General features: G+C 39.4%; 1 protein-coding gene across 3 annotated transcripts in view; it reads right to left on the reverse strand.

Annotated features, from left to right (window-relative positions):
• Positions 1-23,182, reverse strand: part of RASSF8 (Ras association domain family member 8) — an 83,585-nt gene that overhangs the window by 52,546 nt on the left and 7,857 nt on the right. Inside the window, exons 1-2 of one of the 3 annotated variants that reach the window (XM_067000498.1) lie at positions 21,725-21,862; positions 12,932-12,987 (exon numbers count right to left, since the gene is read on the reverse strand). The exons of 1 other annotated variant lie outside the window; for it this stretch is intronic. The gene's annotated coding sequence lies outside the window, so the exon portion shown is untranslated. Of the gene's footprint in view, positions 1-12,931; positions 12,988-21,724; positions 21,863-23,182 lie in introns of those variants that run through there. One more of the 3 variants, XM_067000494.1, reaches the window with a different exon arrangement.

The raw sequence follows: 23,182 nt of genomic DNA on the forward strand, positions 1-23,182 counted from the left end.
GGTTTCCAAATTTATTTATTTATTTATATATTTTTAAGGTAATACAAATCTAATTCATCCTCAGCCAGCATACAGCTGGGAGGAATAGATGTAAAGAAAAATGAAAATATCTCAAAATTTGTGAATGTTTTCAGTTAACACTGACTCAGATCCCATGCAGATTACACTTTTTTTCTTTTAAATCAGTCCTAACTTGCAATTTCCAGGATTTCAATAAAAAAGAAAACTTATTAAGGCCTTAGAATGGATTCTTCCCTGAAGACAAATACAACCCATCTACACACAAAATGTAGGAATTGTCAATGACAAAGTGTGCATATTTTCAAAATCAACATTCCCAAACAATGAAAGTTTTCAAAATAGCAAATATCAAAGTTAAACAGAGGAGGCTGAACAGGATGCTTTGATCTTCTCTGAAAATGAAGACAACTTAGAGAATAACAGACACACAACTTTCTTCTAGAAAAAAGAAAATAATCCTAGCCATTTAAAAATACTACCTTGCTCCTATGTCCTAACAGTAGTACTATGAGTATACCAGGTAGTCTGGACAAAGAAACCACCAAACTACTGAGCAGAGTTCTGTGGTGACCAAACTTCATTACAAGACTGCAGTACAGTGCTGCCACTCTACATATTATTTGAGGAAAAAAGTGTATTTTTCCCCTTGTGATTGTACGCAGTTTGTACGATTTGTATGATTTATGAAAGGATCTTAAGATACCAGCTAAAAACAAATGCAATTACCTGAACAAAAGGGTACCCAAGACCTGAGCTGTCCCTTGCCAGGGTTGCTCTCCCATGACTGCCAGCTCAGGCATTTCATTGTAATACTTATACCAGCTTTTGATCCTGCAGGACTTTGGAAACAGACCACTACTGAAAATACACTACTTCCTTTCTATGCCACACCACCCCCAAACAAAACACATACAGCTCTATAAGTGTTTATTGCTTGGGCTCACCTCTACTGAAATCTTTGGAGGTCTTCAAATTGGAAAAAAAGACAAAGTTCTTGCCTGCATACTGCCTTACAAGCTAACCATCCTATTACATCACCAGGTAAACCTCACTTCAAATTGATTTAACTCAGGAGATTCTAACAATGAAGGGGAAGACAGATCTATCAGATGGGAAATATTTGATTTGGCTTTACTACTTTAAATACAGTCAATATCTTCTTTCAATACGCTTACAAGAATTTTTAGCTATTATCAGTAGCGTTAATGGTCAGATTCATTGTTCCACTGTCAGCTCCCACCTGTTACTCAAAACACTCGTCACTACCTCTTCATTTTAGAAAGGAGTCCGATAGTGTGCATGCATGGTCACTGCTCCATACGAGATGCTGGTCTTACTATTGAAGGCAATGAGAATTTAACTGAGGTCATAAACAGTAATTTTTGGTAAAGTTAATTTGCAACTGAGAACAGTAATGGCGTTTGAGCCAGCACTGGCTGGCTGAAGCCAACATATTTCAACTATTCCCAGCATAAAGGTTTCAAAATAAAACGAGGAGGGAGGAGCTGTACCTTAAACACCAACTGCTTACGTGAGACACAAGAAAAGCTGTAGGTCAGACCACATATTCAGCTAACTCAGTATCCCATCTCAGTGTCCAGAGTAAGGCTTCCAAATGCATGCAAACACTGTGGCAAGAGTTTAACAGCCTAACCACAAACAGTTTCATTGTGGAAGTGCAACACAGATTATATGAACGCTGGACAAGATTTCTTTGGACTTCTTCCATTAAAAAGGAAGATTAGAAGGGGTTACAGGCTCACATTCAAAGACTTCACCTAAAGACACCCAAAGATGACTAACCTGCTATGCAGAGAAACACCAAGCTTAAGCAGGGTAAAGCATTAATGAAGTTTGCTTTACACACACACACACAGATATAAAGCACCTATCACCATATTGGTAAACACTTTTTGGAACCACTCTGATGACAGAGTAGACGACTTTAAAAGTTAGGTTACCTTTTAAAAAGCTGAAACAATGTGTAATCAAGTGGTTGATTTCAAATAGAATCCCTGGTGATTCCAGACTTGGCCCTCTGCAAGTATGAGATCAAATACACTAGCTTAAAACCCAAGCAAAGAATTTTATTCTAAAGCATTTTAACTTGAATTGAAAATGGATTAAGAGGCTGCACAAAATTACCACAGCTCAGCAGATGCGGATTAGCTTGTTAAGCTATTGCAACTCAGTATGTCAGTCCTCAGTCTCTCCATCCTCTTTTGAAAGGCTACACAGAATGCAAAAAAACAGCTAATTCACCCCTGTATTCTGAGATGATAACATCTCTGGTTGAAGAATACTTCAGCACCTCTACCCCATCCTCTCATAATACCATTCTTCCCCCGCTGTTCCCAGTAGGCCTTTGCGCTTAATTCAGATTCACTTCTTCCAAGGTAGACACAGTTTCTAATGCTGCAAAAGCTACAAGGAGCAGTATTGACAGCTTTTCCAAAGAAATCTGTAGTTGTCCTGCAACACTGATGTACTATGGTCTAACTAGAAACTGCTTTTACTCCACCTCCACGCTTATTTTCCATCATCGTTTACACAGATTACTTGATCACAATGTTTTTCTGTACTTTTACATTCTCCCTGACTAAAAGTTTATGATCTTCTGTAGCTGTGATGAACAAAGACAGAAGTTTATACAAAGGTTTCTATATTTCCTCAGACTCTGAACATCAGTTGGTCCACTTCATTCTTCCCTTCTGCCTTACAGCAATTCCCAGAGTGACATAAGACAATTCCACCCTCATAAAAGAGACCAGCACAAAGTACTAATTATCCCTTTTATAGCATTCACTTCCAAATCAAGCAGGAAGCTCTAATTCCCACAGAGCCTCAATAATGCCTTTCAACAGGCAACATTTCACGTACTAGGTCCTTAAGGAGATGCCATATAGGCAACCTATACTTCTATTGGGAAGAATGAATACAGATATCCCCAGAAGGTCTGCCTTTGTTTTTCCTTTATCGTGCGCTTTCTTGTTGCCCCATCAAGTGAAAATCTATACTGCTTCCTTTTTAAATAAACATTCTGTGAAAAAAACACAGGTACAATTAAACATCAGGTATTATGTTAAGAATGCACCGACTCATTTGACTTAGTACTAGTGTGGTTAGGGTTTAAAACTATCACAAGCTTTAAAATGCATCTACCCTTTTTAAGATTAATCGAATACTAAGTGGAAATACCACCATACAGCTAGATGGGACAGTTTTCAACATCCTAGTGGCATCTTTTAAAACTACATTCATACATCTTTACTAGCTATTGCTGTTCACAGTCATTGAAAGATGTCAGAGTTCAGGCAACCTCTTCAGCTGAAAAGAAGAAATACATCAATGAAAATGAAAATTTTATTCAACTCCACAAAATACTATCAACCTATAGGTTTTTAATTAATATAATACAACACATACACATGATATTCAGCTGCAGTGTTTAATAGTACTCTTTACAGACAAAAAGCACAAAAAAAATTGTTCTTTAATCCAATTGACTACAGCTAAGTAAGCAATGCTAAGTAAGCATTGCAGATTGAAAGGTGGATTTCTGTAACGGCACCAACAACCTGAGTTAAGACTTCTCTGTATTTCTAGTATCAAAGTCCAACTGAAAGTATTGCTAATTAGATAATTTTTGGAGTCATGTTTTGCAGACCAGCTACAAGGGTAGCAACACTACTTAATAATCTTGACTTCCTGAGTAGATGCTCCATGCTAAAGAAAGCATGGGTAACACTGGGGGGCAGAAGCACTTTTAACTTGCCACCAACATGTATCATTTGATGTAAAAAGACATCTTTCTCCTGAAATCCAACAGTCTAGGTTAGCACTAGCTTCCTTTGCCAAGTTTATTTCAAGAACACTTTATCTAAATGTTTAGTGTTAGTCCAGATCTGTGAGGTAGGTATGGCTGCAATAAAGAGGGAGAATGGTAAATGGATTTCAAATAATTCTATACATACAGGATAATCACAGGAAAGCAAATAATTCTTGGAAAAGAACTAGAAAATTGATTCAAAGCAGTCAACTATCAAAGCGATGGAAGACCACTGGCTTTCAAACCCATGCTACTGCATTCACTACTTAAAGCACAATCTCTTGCCAGCATTTTGAGGAGCAAGTCTTCCCTTTGTACAAGTAACAGAATTCTAGAATTGATAGAAACTTTAGTAGATGATACACAGCTCTAACAACACAGAAAAAACAACTACACACACATACACCAAAAAAAGAAGAGACAATATGTAGCATATAGAGAACATGTTACTTCAAAAATTGAGTCATCTCCTCACTCAGCTGCGCTGGTAGCATTTTGCAGAAGGCAAAAGCTAGCTTTTTTTCAGCCCAGCATTCAACAGGCAGATGCAAGAGCACAGTGGCATCAGACACCACCAATGACAGCATGGAAGTGACGCACTCCTGGCTAGAGCTGGCAAGTTCACTGAGGCAGCAAAGCATTATACAACCTGATACAATTTTCCCAGTGATGGGACAAAGAGATGCTTCTGAAGTCTCCTAGGTCTTCAACAAAACACATGAAGAGCCCAGTCCCTGCCACGCACTAGATGCATGCTCATGCCAACCATGCCTTCCCCACTAGAAGGCAAACGGGGCTGCCTGCAGCCAGCCCAGCCAATAGCACCATGAAACATGGCATTTTTTGTTTAAAACGAATTTCAGAGAAGGGACGGAAATTTAAGTTGTTAGGTTCTTTAGAAGAGGTAGCTTAAATGACAAATATAAGGAGCCACAGAAGTTATTTATATTTGATGTGTAACTGAAGAAGAAATATCCAACACCACCGGCACTGACAGACAACCTTACTATTCACTCTGATTTTTCTCAGATACATTTTAGACAGGACATTCCTTTTTTTTTTTTCATTTAAAAATACAAGTCTTGTTTCTGTACTCCAATTATCTGTCCTTCTTGCAATAAATCCTCTTGAGAATAACCTGATGCAGGAAAACACTTACTTTGCATAGGACATAATTCCCTATATGAGTGATTATTAGATTTTGTAAAACATGACCAGGCATCATCAAGCAATTATTTCTTTGTTACATAAAATATTTTTAGGCTAACAGACACAAACATTGGCTCGGTCACCTCCAAAATAACCTTTATAATGGAAAAAAAGAGACTATACACGTAAGACACATTTCACTAAGTTATCATATTCAAAAAAAATACATACATTCTTAATGTCTGATTCTTGAAAACAAATGTAAATCCATTTTTATGGTGAAGTCTTCCATGCTATCATCGCTGCAGTGTTCATAAGTAATTGTTAATAAATATATTTTTTTGAAATGGACTGAAATCAGAATCAGCATTTTCTTGGCAGTTTGCCATTAACAGATCAACAATTAGTTTGGTTTTGCACTAGCAGTGCCAGTGCTAGCAAGCTGGTGGCAATCCAGCCAAAAATTATTCTGTTTCAAGCTTGACTCCTGCCCAACATTAATTGAAATTGGTTTAGATCACCAGACAAATCACAAGATCACAATAGATCACAATAAAACTAACTGCTGTCACTTGACTATAAGAGTACATCAGACATTGGATATCACATAGCTGAAAAATGAATTTAATTTGTACATCTGCACAAGCTCTCCACAATATTCAATATTGGAGCATGTTATGTCCTAGGAAAGACCTTGATCACAGCAGCAGGTTTGCCATATATGAAGTCTGAGGTATAGGCAGCAGTCTCAGGGAAACCTGAAAGATGAGACATATCCACACTCTCATTCCCACTTGCAAATACTTGCTTTCATTCCATCGTTTAGAATTGGAAGTTAATTCACCAAAATAAAGCAATGTATCTGGAAGAGACATCTCTTGAGCATTTTTTTTATCCAACGAGAAACACAGAAATTAGACTTCGAGTTCTGAAAATTTCTCATATAATAGGTCATGTATTCTCATTTAAAATTGCAGCAATAATATATACCTTCAAAAACTTCCCTGAAAAAAAAATCCAGAACCCTGCAATGTTCTGGAGTAAGTCCTAGAAACTGGAAGATAAAGGAAAGTGCTGCTGCTCTCTTACTAGCGAGGTGAATATGGACCAAACTGGACAACAGAACTGTTTGTCACCAAAACACCCCAGTCCTAGTGCCCTCAAGTGTCTGGACACAGATCTCCACAGCTGCTGAAAGTGCTGAAAGTGCATCCTTAACTCGGAGCTGCCCTTCACAGACAGCAGACACAGTGAGTCTTCAAGGCTATACAAATGAGCTGTCTTTGACAAGCACATATATCCCTCCCCAAAGTTATTCCATTCTGGAATACCTTCTAGGAAATCTTAAAATGACTTGAAAGCAAAAGAAAATAATGAATAAATTATTAAAGCTAAATGCAAAAAGCTGTGCTGCATGTAGAAATAGAGTATGGCATTCTTTCAAACAAAATGCTGGCCATCTTAAAAATAAAGGTGTGCCTATTGGTACCTTGTAGCCAAATGGCTTATTGGGTAAACTGCAAATCAGGAGCACGGCATAGTAAGATACTTTCAAGGCAATTTTAAATTTTCATTACAGAGCCAAGCCCTGATCATCATCATTCACCCAGGCTTAAAACCTTATTTTAGTTGTTACTGTATAAAGTGGAGAGAGATAAAACATTTTATTTCCATTTGCAGCAGAAAGAAGTAATCCACACACAATTCAGTTCATTGCTTACATCAGACAGATATCAAATAAGTTCTTCCTTGAAAGTACAGAATCAACATTTGCTGGCCATTGGCCTGCTGCATCATATGAAAGCAAATATAGAGAACCCCGCAAGGCAAGCTGCAATACAGATGCAGAAGAGGAACACAAATGGAAGTATAATTTTGGGCACATAGGTTGATTCTCTTAGCCAATCACATGAATTAAATACACATTACCCAAAATAAGTCTGGAACTACACACAGAAAAGTGTATGTTGTCTGCAAGGGATGGGTGGGAATCCATAAGTTTATGAAGTATGTTCATAAACCAACCACAATTACTGTTCTAAGAACTTCAGAATTGGCTTCTTATGCATATTAGTTGAAAAGCTGACCAAAAGTTGTTTCCACTTCATGGTTTTATGGTTTGTGTATGTCTCAAGCATAAGATTTAAAGCTAAGTCACCAAGACAGAAACAGTTTTTTAATCCAAGGCACGGATAAACTGATGTCACCTTCACCAGTAAAAGGAGTCTGATCTCTTCAAAATGAGTTGGAAGTAGTCCTTTTCTGAAAGAAAATATAACTGCATGTCTGCCGCTACTATATTTGCATATGTTTAAGAGATACTTAAGAGCTTTTTAATTTCACCCACTTTTACTGATAGAATAGCACACAAAGTCCCCACACAAAACAGCATTATAGTCAAGTACAAGCCCCTACCTACATTAAAGATGGAACAGCTAAATATTTAAGCCCCAGAGCAGCTTGAGAGCTTTCCTTTATATTCAGATGTGTAACGGTACAAGATTATGGGGTGATGCTAATTTTTTCTGTGCTTGTCATTCTCGACAAACTCTGATTCTGGGGAAAATACATATAATCTTAATACTAATGAGGTTATATTTTCATGCCATTAAAAGCCATTTGACCAGTACTATGTGCTAGATAATGGATCGGATCATTCTTCTTAGTAATTCAATTACAACTCCTAGACTCTTCTAAAAATAAGTAGCATAATGTAAGTAGTGTGACTACTGGTAAGTAAATTACATCCAAGAATGACGTGAATAAGAATCTTATCTCTTAGATTCTGAGTGGAAGAGATAGCTATTTACAGATATAAAGAAGTGACTAATAGCACCAGAAAACTGATTATGTTGCCTAGACATACTACATGGAGGTGAAGAAGAGAAGGGAGAAAGGGGAGAGGGGAGGGGAGGGGGTTCAACATTTATGTATTTTTGAAGTTGTTCAACTGCGTCTTAGCTTTTTTACATACACTAACCAAAATATAAATAACAGAATCTCAGGTAAAGCTGCCTGTTATGCTCACACTGCATGACCATTACATAACATGAACAAAAACACTTTTAGTGAGAAGATTATTCCCAGTCATGAGAGAAAAGAAACATCACGAGGTTTTCAATCAGTTATGATGTACTTGTATCACACACAGCTTGCTATGCAATTGATGTAATTGTGCTCATTTCTTCCTTTTTTTTTTTTTTTTTTTAAATCAAATCTATAACTTAGGAAAACTGAGAAAAGTCAAATAAACACAAAAGAACTGAACACTTAGGGATAAAACGAGTGGCTGAATAAGCTCCTCCCTCAGATAAGCAGCAACTGAGTAATTGCCTGACAGGACACACACATATACTGACTTGTCCTATTAAGTAACAGCTGCTACACAGGAAGAGAAGTTACAGCCAAGTTTTCTTGATGTTTTCATACCTCAAGACTCATTTAAATTCACACTCAAGGTAAGAAACACCTGCAGGAGAGAAGGAATGGTATGTGCTAGAGCAACTCTTCAAGTAGCGTTTTAAAGAAGATTAGAAGCTCCATTGCTTGGATTACTTAGTGTTTCTACATTTAACTGCAGGTAGTTTGGGAGTATATTCCTCCAGAAAAGATGTACATTATCCATGTACATTCTTAAAATTTGTCTTTAGCTTATAGACTTACTGACTGCTGGAACAGAAAAAAAACCCTGTAATTGCTGAATAATTATTGTCTTACATTTGAAAAATGTTGACATATTTCTACTTAATACAAACAAACAAGATTTCCTGGCTACACTTAAGCGATATGATTATTCAATTATGGTTACTTTGGGCTTTTTCTTCCCCACTGCTGTATTTATGTTCTAAGAAAAATGCACGTCATCTGTTCTGCTACCAGCTCCTGTTCAATCTTTAGTTTTACACTGGCAAATGCCAACTGAATTCCTGCCAGCGCAGCAGAGGAAGAGTCCTCCATTTTCTAGAGCAAACCTGGAACCTCCTACCCGACATGACAGACAGGACCATCACAGCAGTGGTGTTCCATGTTCCCAAGACAGCTTGCCTAGATGAAATATACATAGCTCCCCATAAGCCTGGTATATTGCACCTAAACAAGCTAACAGGTTGAATCTGGAATTAAAAAGGGGATCTAGGCAGGGAGACACTGCTCCATGAGACTTCAGCTCATGAGATAAGAATATCTCCAGATTAACCAATTTTCCCTTTTCCCTCCTAAGACTTAGTTTACTGACCTCATGATTCTTAAAGAAAAAAAATAATGAACCGATACTTCTATTAAATAAAAGTACAAAAAACAGAAAGGAACTCTTAAAATTTTGTTTCTACTCATACCTATCCAGGATCGCCTGCATTCCAGCTGCATTCATAGACTATACAGCCTATACAGGTCACCTGCCCTGACCAACTGATGGCTAAATATGTTAAGCTTGAAATACCTGCCCACAGAGAAGAGAACTAGAAGACTAGAAGTTTAGTGCACCTGTTGGAAGCTCAACTGGCATCAGCATTTCTGGTGATGCTGTTCTACACACAGAATCAGGACCCAAGTACTCAGAGTTAATAGCCTGCAGAGAGATATCTTTTTTCTTTTTTTTTTTTCTTCACCCCACACTACCATACTACACCAAAGACAGAATTAGCCACAACACTCCTGGCTACAATTGTCTAGTATAACGCGGTTTCCCCATACACTCAATACTCTTCTACTGTGTCAAGATCTTGTACATTAAAGTGAATGGTACAAGTTACAGAAATACAGAAGTGCTTTCAAATAGTAATTGGAGCAATTACAATGCTCCCTGAAACAGCTTTAAGTGGAATACTGATAAGAATGCCAAAGTCACTAGAAAAAAAAGTTTTGTTTAACCAGCTAAAGCTTCCAGATCAGAAGAGCTACTTTCTCACAACAGAGAACACTTATCAACCAAAGGATTGCTAGTTTCTCCTATCAGCTCTCGTCCTGAACACAGCTTAGCAGTACATACTTTATGTTCTCCATGGTCTTCTAAATAAACCCCATTACACTTGGAACCCAGGAGAGCCATCAGCTTCTTTGGGGCTCCTTCCAGAAGGTTTGGCCTTCATCTGCTTTCCCCTGGGGTCAGCGCAGCCCTTCTGCCGGTATAAACTCCATGCAGACCGTGCCTGGGAGCTCCCGTTGCTGGCAATAGCACAAACGGACCTTAGAAAATTCTCATAAGAAGGTGATCCAGTTGAGCCCCTGGCTCACTCAGAGTGCAGATTCACGATGTTTTTAGGTGTAGGTTGCTGCTGGAACTGATATATTCCAGGGCTGGTGCAAAGCAAGGGAGGACACCTGCATTACTGCTGTCAGCTGACAAAGAACTGGAGGGAAAGCATGCAGAGGTCAGATTTAATCCTTCTAGTTGCAGCAAGCACCAGGTTTGCTTCACAACCTGTAAAACTACACCATAATGAACACCACCAGCCACCTCCCTGCCCCCCAAAATCAGGAGAGAAACTGTGATCTTATGCATTACATTGTCATTATGAACATGACAACTTAACAATTTGGTAACCTGGCACGAACTCTGAACATTTATATCTCATCTGTAAGCAGTTAAAGTTAAGTGTCTCTCAAACAAAACACATGAAATAATTCTCATTATTTCTGTCTCCATAAAAAATGCAGTGCTAATATACCAACACAACTCCTGATTTTGAAGGGGTTAGCATAAGGGAACAATTTACTCTCCCCAAAGCCAGCCAGCAGCTGAAGTTGATAAGTGAGAGCACTAAACTTCCTGTTGCCATGGAAATGGAGCTTGGATCAGTACAAACAGATTTCAGAATTTAAAACCAAACCGCTCTCCATCTTACAGTCTCTGCTCCAACAGTTGTTTTCCTGGGAACCAAGGATTAGAGACATCTGCCGTAGACACTAGTGATCTAGTAATGCATCCTGCCTCGTGACTGCTCCTTTTCATTTAGAGGTGGCCATCCCCTCACAAACTATGCACCATAGTGGTCAATCGCGTAGCAGCCAACCAGATACATTTACTAAACATGACAATATTCCAAAACTGCATTTCAGAGGGCAGATAGGTCACTAGTTACATGATGTTAATACGTACAAAGTAACTGCTTTACAGCCCAACTCTGAACCGTACTAAAACACGGAAGTCTTACCATGCAACACAAGCACAAGAGAATCACTGAAAATCTCATTTTTATTGTTAAAACACCCCACCACAGAGCCAGAATAGCTGAGCAAGAGAAGTGAGAGATTTCTAAACTGTAAAGATCCTGTCCTTAGGCAAGAACTGGAAAAGGTTCATTTTATCACTGCTAATCCAATGCTTCTGCAATAGCTGCTGCCCAGCACTAGAAGGGACAACTCCAACTTGTTGATTACAACTGCAGGATGCTCACTGGCAGCTAAGACAATTTACCAATGGTATTTATGGCTCCTGTTCTTTGTGTTTGGCAAGAGCAGAGCAAGAGTAATTTTTATTTCTTTTTGTAGTAGTTGCATTGATTTTGCAACTGATGACAACACTCCATCTGCTCTCAGACAGTTTGGTGCCTCTGCCAATTTCTTCCCAAACATATTGCTTTCTCCAGGCTTCACCAAGGTTGTTCTAGTTCGAACTGTTCTTTTATCAGTTTTGAAGGGGCCATTTCAAGTTGCGAGCAAGAACTTGTGGTATGAACATCTAACTCTGTGCCCTAATCACAGGGATCAGCAGACAAGTAGGTGGTACTTCAAATGACACTCCCTTCCTGCAAGATCGCCACCTCCAGATGTCTGAGGATATGGCCAATGGCTTCAACAGAGCCACTGGTTCCTGAAATAAAAAGTGTCTTGAGGCTACTTAGAAGAAGCAGAATTTAAAAAGAACCAAACCAACCCTTTATTCTAAGAAAAGCCAAAAAAAAAAAAATGCCCCATGGAAGTCAAGGTTTTGATCAGCATTTAAAAATGCAGCCAAGCAAAGTAAATTCCTCTCAGACTTGCTTCTATGGCAGAGGGGATTTTTTTTCTTATACAAATTTGAGATTCGACATTCTTACACAGCAAGCTCAATTCTACTGCAAAACAGTGTAAACTGAACAGATGGAAGGAATCGGTTTACACTTGTTTGCCCAACACCTTTCATACACAGGGTTAAACATCAGAGGAATTAGCAAAAAGAAGATTTGAAAACCTGAATATTTTAACTTAAAAGGCACTTACCAAGGCAGAAGCATACACAAATAGTTTCACTGTTTTCTCCAGCTTTTATACAATGATCAAGCTACCTTTACACCATGCATAGGGATTTACAATAAAGTTATTCCTCCCAAAATATGATAGCTCATCTTATAACAGCAGATAAGTGAAAAATAATCTCCCAAAATTCATGTACAAAACTCTTTTATCAATCCACCACAGAAAAATGGATTGCAAGGTCAGAGAATCCTGAAAAGTGCTAAGCAACAATAACTTCCAGCAGCTCAAGGAAGAATTACAAGTATTTAAACTCCCATGGGCTAAGATAAGCAGCAGTCTGCTCATCTGAATGTTTCATTTGAAAGTAGGCAAGTAGGTTAGTATGAAATGGTGTTCCCAAGCAATAATCCCAACAGGATGAATGCAGAAAACAAATGCTTTAATCCCTTTCATACAGTACAGATGTATGTGGATTCATTTACCATTAGGTTCTGCCCAGAGTCAAGGTGGGTCTGTGGCATGCAGATTGGATTAGATGATCTAAGCGCTTCTTTGGCATAACACCTATCTGAAATCATCTATCCTACCTGTTGACAGCAAGAGCTATTTTGTATGAAAATAGTTTGCTTGTAAACATAATAATCCTTTCTTCCAACAGTTTGCTTTTTCTTCTAATCTCACCAACTATGTAAATAAAGAAAAAAAGAAAGCAAATTGTGGCAGGTTAAAGAGAAAATCATCAGGTGTCGACCTTACCTGACTCCTGAAATTTGTCCATGATGCTTTTAAAACCCAGGACCACAGTGTTAAGCCTAGAAAAACAAGGGATTTGAAATAAGCCTTTTTTCTTCTCAAAGACCTACAATATGTAAGAAACTTTTTTTTCTCTAATTGTAATTTCTGAGATAATTGCTGAAAAGCTGAAAATTTTGAAACAACCACCAACCTCTTTGCACTGAGGCACTAGACTGAGATTTGTCTTTGTATCAGGAAAAAAAAAATAGACCAATTCAGTGGCTACATCAAATACAGCAGCTTGTTTTGGCAACCTAATTTTTAGAAGATCAGATTAGCTACTCAGCTTTAATACTCTTGTTTTTTGAATTAACCATCTGTTCTGCAACATTTAGAGACAGACAGACCTAGTAAAGTAGGATGTCAATCTCCAGGTCTTGGGGGATAAAACACTTCTACATATGCCAACAACAGACAAACAGATCTCAAAGCAATATTCAGCTCTACCAATCAGGAACTCACATTGCTGATTTTTGTATGTAGACTGTGGTTTCATTTTATTCAATTAGCAAGAGAAATTCAGGCCAACTCAGTACACGTCTTAATCAATTAACCCCCAAAAGGGAACAACCTTGAAAGACTTTATAACAAAAAGAGTTCCATTTACAACAGCTGTAGCTCAGATCTTAATCTAGCCCTTTTGAAGAAGAATACCAAAAATAATGCATGCTGTTCCACTGGTGCATGGTAATTGTCACTGTAAAGGAAGTGACAAATTCTTAAGTGAAAAATACAGTTAGAAAGCACCCCAAATGCAATGATTGATATTTTTAATGCACGGGTACCGTGAAAGTATGGAAGCGTCTTTTTCCCCTACTTGAAGGGATGTACAGAAGCACACAAACGCTCCATTATGTCAAGCTACCAAATACAACAGGATTTATAGGTGTTGCTTGACTAGTGAACTTTAACAGACACTTTAATCAAGTGATCCCTTTAAGGCAACACACCATCAAAGAGCCATTTGTTTCAACAGACCATCAACCTAAGTGGATAAAAGATGGCCAAAGTAGGCAGGCTACAGAAACATTTGACAAACTCAGAGTTGACAGATCTTTTAATACCCTTCTCCATCTAAAACCTGCTTCCAACAACACCAATATGTACTGTGCACATTGCCTCCAATATGAAAAATGCTATGGTTTGCAACTGATACTAACTTCTAGAGATTCTGTTGTAGTGCTATGCCCTACTTCCACAGCACAATCAGTAATAAGGGCTTGTTGGTCCCAGACACTTAATTCTGACCTCCCAGACCTTCTTACTCCCTGTACAACAGCTTTGGTGATGAGCCTGGGTATTACCGTAAGGCTGGTAGCACTGCAGTACTACCAGTATTGCCTAATTCAATCCTAAATGAAAAACTGGAACACCACATCCCTATAGACGCAGGGCCTTCTACAATTAACTTTTCTGTACCCATTTGTCAAGAAAATCTCAATCAACTCTGGCAACATACTGATACAGGCCAATTCACGTGTTCTCTCATTGTTGCACACAAAAACCTGCATTCACTGCCCATCTGCTTTCCGTAGCACCAATTACTGTATTTGGAAAAAAAAATGATAGTGACACAGCTCTTCTGCAGCCCACCTCAGCTAGCACTGGGTCACTGCTTTTAGGATCAGCACAATGTGTGCACATCGATGTGTTCCGTGCTCAGATTTCAACTGCAGCCACTTTTCTTTAGGTGATAGATTGTCGTTTACTGAATAAAGGTGCTAAATTATTGGCTTCTAACATAAGCCTGAAAGCAGTTAAGTCAAGTCGTACCTTTTTACCCAAATGACAAAGTGATTCCTCAAGAAACCATTCTGACACTTTGCAGTGACTCTAAATTACTACCACATTTTGATTTAGAAAATAGAGAAGTTATTAGGATTGATAATTATTGATGTATATGACTAAACAATCAGCAGGAGATGCCAGAATATACTGCAACCTAAGATTTCCCTTTAAATCTCCCATGATTCAGTTTAGGCTCTCTTAAGGGAACTTTTCATTTACTGTTCCTTAGTTAAGAAACTCAGGATTTTAAAATTCAGGTACCTACACGTAAGTAAACACATGCTGTGATGCTTATATTTGCCAGACTTAAAGAACTGATGCTGTAGTTGCTAAGTACTTTTGATTAAGAGACCATTTAGTGATCTTCGTGTTCTTAGCCCTGATAAGTTTTGTCTCTTCTCCATCTACTATTGCCATCTTACAAATTTACTTCATCTATTAGCTAATATAGTAAAACAGCAAAGAATTACACCCCCCATCTGCCAATAGCCTATTCTAGCATTGCTTTTACCAGAAAATGGTAATTGAAAGAAAGAAAATAAGGTTTTCATCTGAAAGGTACACCAATCCACATATTCCATATAGATTTTACAAATTGTGTAAAGTTTATGCAAAAGTGCTTGAAATGAAGTCTTCCTAGAACCTTCTTTTCTCCAGGCTGAACTGCCCCGGCTCTCTCAGCCCTTCTTCATAGGAGAGGTGCTCCAGCCCTCTGATGATCTTTGTGGCCCCGCTCTGGACTCACGCTAACAGCCCCACACCTTCTGGTGCTGGGGGCCCCAGAGCTGGCTGTGGCACTCCAAGTGGGGCTTCACAAGGCAGAGCAGAGGGGGACAATCCCCTCCCTGGACCTGCTGCTGACCATGCCTGTGTTGCTGCAGCCCAGGGTGCAGCTGGCCTTCTGGGCTGTGCTGGCACATGCCGAGCTTTTGGTCCACCAGAACCCCCAAGTCCTCTCCGCAGGGCTGCTCTCAATGAGTTGTTCTCCCAGTCTGTCCTCATGTCTGGGATTGCCCCGGTCCAGGTGCAGCACCTTGCACTTGGCCTTGCTGAACCGCATTGGGTTCGCGTGGGCCCACTTCTCAAGCTTGTCCAGGACCCTTTGGATGGCTTCCCTCCCTTCTCCTGTATCAACTGCACCATTCACATTGGTGTCACCTGTAAACTTGCTGAGGGTGCACGCAATCCCACTACCTATGTGGTTGATAAAGATATTCAACAGCACCCGTCCCAAGACAGTCCCCTGAGGGACATCACTTGTCACCAGCCTCCACCTGGACACGGAGCCATTAAGCATGACTCTCTGGGTGTGGCCATGGAGCCAATTCCTTACCCACCAATAGCCCGCTCCTCAAATCCATCTCTCCCCAACTTAGAGATAAGGATGATGTGTGAGACCATGGCAAAGGCCTTACAGGAGTCCAGGTAGATAACACCAGTGGGTCTTCCCTTGTCACCTGATGCAGTCGCTCCATCATAAAAGGCCACCTGATTGGTTAGGCACCATTTGCCCTTGGTGAAGCCATTCTGGCTGTCTCAAATGACCTCCTGGTCTTGCATGTGCTTTAACACTGCTTCCAGGAGGGTCTGTTCCACAATCTTCCCAGGCACACAGGTGAGGCTCACCAGCCTGTAGTTCCCCAGGTCTTTCTTTTTTTTTTTTTTTTAAAATGGGAGTGATGTTTCCTTTATTCCAGTAATTAGGGACTTCTCCTGACTGCCAACTTTATTAAAAACTGTTCTTTTGCTCCCACTTCAAAGCCTGTAGCTCAACACTGATTTAATCACAGCAGGGCAGCAGTGGGGTGTTTCTTTAAGTCTCAGTTATTATCTGTGAATTATAAACTTGCCTGGGACACAAGCTGCAGAAGTCTAAATACATGAAGGAACATGAATCCACGCTTATTCCTTTCACAAAAGAAACGGCATCTAAACAAGCACACCTCAAATTCTGGATCTATTACTAGGTATGTTTCCCCCCCACATGCACCTTAATCAAATATGCATGTACAACATTCATGAATCCGATCTCATTGCTCCTTTCTTACAGGAAAGCATGTATGTATGTATGTATATATTATATATAACTCCTTATGTCTCCCATCATGTGAATGTATACACTGACTTTTGGTAAGACTACCCTAAACAGAAGGATTTTCTTTATACTTGATGCATTCTGAATTATGATCTCTAGTGTTTACTGTGTTTATTGCCTTTTTTTAAGCTAAAAAAATCATAAGGTATTTCAATATATAATATCTGTGGCAAGTTTCCCTAGAGCATGATTTCTGCCCGTCTACTGCGTTTAAGTACAGAACCATTAAATTCCATATAAAAATTCAGCTTCTGGAAAGCTAAGAATTTACCTAAAATTTGCAGAAAGGTCACATCAACTTGTCCCATGCCAGCTTTTTAAATAAACATTCTGCATTAGCCAGAAAAATGAAGAGAAAGTCCAAGAAATTCTTTATTAATCCAGCCGAAGTTCTATGAAGATAAGTGAAAAACTTTACCAAAACCCACTTAAGACCGCGGATGCATGGTGGATACATGGTGGTTGCATGGTACAAACACCTCTTAAAAAAAAAAGAGAAAATAACATCACAGAATTTGTCAGGCTGGAAGAACCAGTGAGAGCCTCTTGCTCAAAGCAATACCCACACACAATTCAGACCAGGTTGCTTTCACCAAGAGCTGAAGATGGAGAAGTTTCTCCAGAAAATGAAACTTGTGACTCTTTATGTACCTAACACCTGACCCTAACAATGATGCACTTCAGAAAGCACTCAACCTAGCCTCAAGCCAGTGACAAATCCTGACCTTTTTCTTTGTTAAGTACTTTTACACTTAATTAAGTTCAGAGCCATTAAGTTACTCCAGTTTTTCAAAACATTTTAAAGGCTTTTCTTAAAGCACAAGTACCACCCCAATATTAATGCTTAATGCATTTTTAATCAAGTTATATTCACTTACAAGTGAGTCACTGGTAAATCTATACAAGCAGAGTTGTAGCCTAGTCTCAGAAGACAGCTAGCGTTCTGACTCATTTTAATAAAGCTACTGGGTCTCTCACAGCCAGGAAGCAGTGTTTTTAAGTAGAATAAATCAACTTGAATTTCACGTGAATGACATGGAAATAAATTTGCATATTATTTTTAGTGTGAATTGTCAATTTATTTCCCTAATTTGAGATACCATACAAATCAGTACAAACTCAAACAGACAAAAGCAAGCTTACACAAGAAGTGATTTGTACACAATATTTGTTTGTGGATGTTGACTTGAATAGAGTCACACCAAGTCACTGTTTACTTCATTCTCTACCACCTACATCTGATTCTTCAGATACACCCAATCAATAAAGGCTGAAGCTTAAGAGCATCTCACAAATACCAACATACAAAAGAGGCAACATATGAGAATAAATGGCATGTAGGAATGTGTTACTTTGTCACTATGCTTAAATAAACCCGTGCTTTAGGCTTAAAAATAAAAAAATCTGTTAAGCGTGTAGGCTTGTTTCAGATACAGATCCCAGGAGGTTTAAGAAAGTCAACATAGGTGATTTGAGATGGTTGGGAGTTTCAATACTCAATGAACAAATACTGGCAAAAAAAAAAAAAAGAGAAACTGCCATCATGGTATCTATCTTTGAACATTAACCCATGATCACAAGACTGCATCTCCTCTTTCCAGACTGCTCTCCAGGTCAAAAAGTGACAGCATAAGGATAGACAACTTGGTACCACACAATTCTTCAACAGGAGCAGAGAAGGCCAGAAGACAGGCTTCTTTCCTGATGGACTTCCAACAGCACAAGAGACTGCAAAGACATCCTTGCGCTCCCATCAACAAGTACTAAGGACAAGGTCCAGGTAAGTGAACCCAGTTCAGGTGGAGAAGAAAGTTCCAGTCACTTCCCACAGGTGATACTTCCTCAAAGATCTCCCAGGCAACTCATTCTGCAGAAGCTTATGCAAAAATTCACCATATATCTTTATGCTCCCAAAGAAAGTTGATTTTGGATTAAGATATTACAATCCATGCCAGTGGAGTTATGAATAGAAGTCTTAAATAAAAATATGCACGCAAATAAAGCAATAAAGATAGGTCATTTTAAGATTTTGGAATAACTGAGAATTGAAGCAAAAACCTGAAGTTTGCATAGGAAGAGAGGCACATGTAGGCACAAGACACCAATTCAGACACATCAAGCCTCTGCCTTGGGTTCACACATTGTCAAATCACCCTGAGGAAAGAAGTACTACTAGTGCAAACAGTACTGTTACAAATTCCATAGGTGTGCTTGGCTATAGTTTCAATGAAATTAAGTCACATGAGCAAAACACAGAAAGAACATACATCGACACATCTATAGTGTTAGTGCTAACCATGCCTTTGTGACAAACAGAAACTGTATGGCCAGTGCGGCCAGCAGGGCTAGGGAAGTGATTGTCCCCCTGTACTCAGCTCTGGTGAGGCCGCACCTCAAGTACTGTGTTCAGTTTTGGGCCCCTTGCTACAAGAAGGACATCGAGGTGCTCGAGCGAGTCCAGAGAAGGGCAACGAAGCTGGTGAGGGGTCTGGAGAACAAGTCTTACGAGGAGCGGCTGAGGGAGCTGGTATTGTTCAGTCTGGAAAAGAGAAGGCTCAGGGAAGACCTTATCGCTCTCTATAGGTACCTTAAAGGAGGCTGTAGCAAGGTGGGGGTTGGTCTATTCTCCCACATGCCTGGTGACAGAACAAGGGGGAATGGGCTAAAGTTGTGCCAGGGGAGGTTTAGGTTGGATGTTAGGAAGAACTTCTTTACCAAAAGGGTTGTTAGGCATTGGAATGGGCTGCCCAGGGAAGTGGTTGAGTCACCATCCCTGGAGGTCTTTAAAAGACGTTTAGATGTAGAGCTCAGTGATATGGTTTAGTGGAGGACTTGTTAGTGTTAGGTCAGAGGTTGGAATAGGTGATCTTGGAGGTCTCTTCTAACCTAGATGATTCTGTATGCATCTCAGGCTGATAAAGAGTACAAAGTAAACAGACATCCTGACAATGGGCCCAGCATAGCAAAACAGAACTGAGAGCTCTCCTTGCAAAACTGAAGTTACAGAATTCAAACGACACTCCAGTTTACTACTATATGGATTAAAAAAAAAGATAAACAGTAAAAGCTCGCAGATCAGTATCGTTGATTCCTTACTTCGTGAAGGCTTTTGAAAATCTGTATTAATTCTCTCTCAGGAATAAAGCCACTGCAGGGAATCACATCACCAAAACCTTTTTTTGAGAAGGGCTATAGTAACGCACCTAAAGCAAACTACTCCCTAGATTTGCCTTTGCTTTAATGTCTCACTTCAATATCAAGTTCTTCAAAAAGGACCCACATTGGGACTTAGAGCTATTTTTCTAATGTGTCTTTCTGAAGTGTCATATTTCAGATGACACTTCAACAATCACAGGATTGACTTTATTAAAACTGGTTGCAGAAGTCAGTAAGACATGGAACACGACACACAGCAACACTACAATGCTGGACATACAGAAAGATTATTTTGAAATTCTGTTGGGCATAAGAACACAAAGCCTCAAAGAGTTCTGTATGTAAGATAACAATGCTCACTGGTCATTACAGATACCTGCTTTGTAGGGAAGGCTAAAGCATGAGGAGGAGGAAAAGATGCTGTAAAAAGTAGACAGGAGTGTCTAACGTGCCCTGCCACATCTAAGTGCCCTCTCCTAGATTACACTTGACATATCTTGTTGATTCTAGCCCTTGCAGATCGTGTAAGCTAACAATTCACCAGTACCTCTGAAACCAATTAACAAGCTTGTAATGTAAATACGCTCTTCTAGTTAGCACTTCTGACATAGTTGCAGCCATTCAGGAGAGGAAGCTTTACTTTGACACCTGCTCCTTAAGAGCTCGTTCACAAAGTGCTGTTGTTAAGTACGCCATAAGAACATTAAGCTTTAGATCTTTCTTTGAGCTCCTTGCCTGCAGAGATGCTACAGTTCAACTATGTGCACACAGTTATCACAGGCAAGGGTGCTAGATAAGTCACGTTAGTTTAATGTCTTTGACAGAAGTGTCCCCTGACATTACCGGACAGCCACAGCACATAGGCACTGTTACTAACAGTTACTGTGGCTCACCTCCTAGGTGTCATCTTGTTCAGCTATCATAACTTTACATCTGTGCATTTGAAACTTCAGAAGAGCACCCTGCTGTTAATCATTTCAGAGTACTGACAGAAGTAAGTGGTCATGTTGACATACAAGTTAATTAAGCACCTGTTTGCAGAGTAGGACTTTATTACAGTGGCATCTTGCTGGGATCTCCCTGACTCAGGGTGAGGCATACATGTGCCAACTGCTGGTTTAAGGTCTAATTAGTCATCCAGTAGCTATACCAACCTTCTCATTTTCATGAAAAAAGTTGCTGCATAGTGGTTAGATATCCAAAGGAGGTTTATCCTGTAATCTTGTACTAGGGCTTGCATTATGAATGAAACATCCCAGATGACTCCCTCTTCAATATTAAGACCAACTCAGATTCTCATCTGCCCACAGCCCTTCCAATACCAGCAAAAAAAAAAAAAAGGCTTGACAGTACTGCTGTATATAACAACATCACACGCAAGAGATTCAAATACCATCCATTGCTTCTAAGAAGTCTTTTTTTTTTTCTTTCTTTTCGAGTGAGATCCCAGTTTCAGATGGTGTCCAAACTTATTTTGGCTCCATTTCACAGTTGTGCTTGGAAGCACATCTTTCCTCATAAGCCCCAGACTTGAAACAGAAGTCCTGTTGAGCCTGGGCCTCTAACAAGGGGCCATGGTCCATAGCTAGGAAAGCACTCTGTATTCACAGAAACAGCCTGCCTGTGTTGCCCAGACTGAGCAACACTATACATTTTCAAGAACTGGGGGTTGACAAGAAACATCCCGGCTTCCCAGCTTACCAGACATTACCCACCTTTTTCATGTCAGAGAAGGTTTTACAATAGGAATGTTGGGAGGATACTTCAGCTCATACAGCACAGTCTTCCCTCTTGTTTCACTTTGTATTCTGTTATAGCAGAACTGTCTTCTGCCTACCACATGCTTAATGTCCCTGGGAGAAAGAAGCTGACTCTTAAAAAAAAAGCACATACATTGAATACTATGCTCATTCGTACTAGTCATGATGAAAATGGAGATTAATTTGAAATTTTATCTTCCGAAGACGAATATAGTTTGTCCTGAGATCATGATGGGTTATTAAAGTAAATCACGGTCAGAAAGCATATAGATATCTAATTATTTAGGCTTTTGCATAAAAGTTTATGATGACAAGTGCAGAGGGCACTATAAAATAGGGAAAAATATCTTTCACGTGTATATTTAAATAAATCCAGTCATCTTCGCTGCTACCCACATAACTAAAGCAAATATGTTTTTAGAAAAGTTGAGGTAAATGATTTAAGTCTTTCAGAAGAGAAGACTTGTTTAGAGGTAACGCTATTTCTCAAGCAATTAGAAAGTCATAAATCTGACAAAACTTCATTACAATTCCTTCTACCTATATTACATTTATATCTTATAGCACATAAAAAACAAAAACCAATATAAGTCATTAGCATTTTCTACACAAAAAGAGTTTGAACTTACATGCTCTTACTATAGCAGTGGTTTACGCTCAGAGGGAGAATTAGGGCTTCTATGACAAGTAACATGGGAATGCTGTAATATGAAAGTATAACCGCTGTGCTGACTTACCTCTGCTGAGGACGGATATTTTTGCAGTGGCAAGTAATAGACATAGAATACATCCACCTGCCATAAGCATTTTAGTATTAGATTCAAGATTTAAAAAGTTAAGGAATTTGACTGTATTTGACTGCTGCACACATCTATAATGGTTAATGTTTCTAAGCAGCTCGCTCCTGGAAAAATAATCAAAGGTGAAGAGTGAGAGGGAAAAGCAACGGATAGGTGAAACTAAGCATCTTGTCAAGAAAGATTAGAGGTCAGTGAAGGACAATGAGAGAGAGGGGAGCAATTCTGGAAAATTCCTGGCTTGAGTTTCCTATTAGGATAAGGCAGATTGCTGCCCAAAACAAACAGTCTTCTGAGGGGCAGAGGGAATGAGTCCTGACAGGATGTCAGAATCACAAGGGGACAGGTGCTCAGTGTAAGTTAAACCCAGCTCTAGGCTGGGGAAATGGCAAAGCAAGCATCCCCCACCCCTGGCCACAAACAGCTGGGCAGCGGGGGAGTTAAAAGCATATCTCTATCTGCAGCTGTGAGATTTGAAGAGAGCATTCCAGTATCTCTCCCTCCCATCCAAAAGCAAATGCTACACTGCTACCAAAAAAACACCTTGAAGGCCACTAGCTCATGAACAAGTATTTAGGAAGAGTCAAACAGAGAGAAGTGGCAGTGCTGTCAGACA

This window comes from Anser cygnoides, chromosome 1, assembly GCF_040182565.1.
Source record: "Anser cygnoides isolate HZ-2024a breed goose chromosome 1, Taihu_goose_T2T_genome, whole genome shotgun sequence".
NCBI lineage: Eukaryota > Metazoa > Chordata > Aves > Anseriformes > Anatidae > Anser > Anser cygnoides.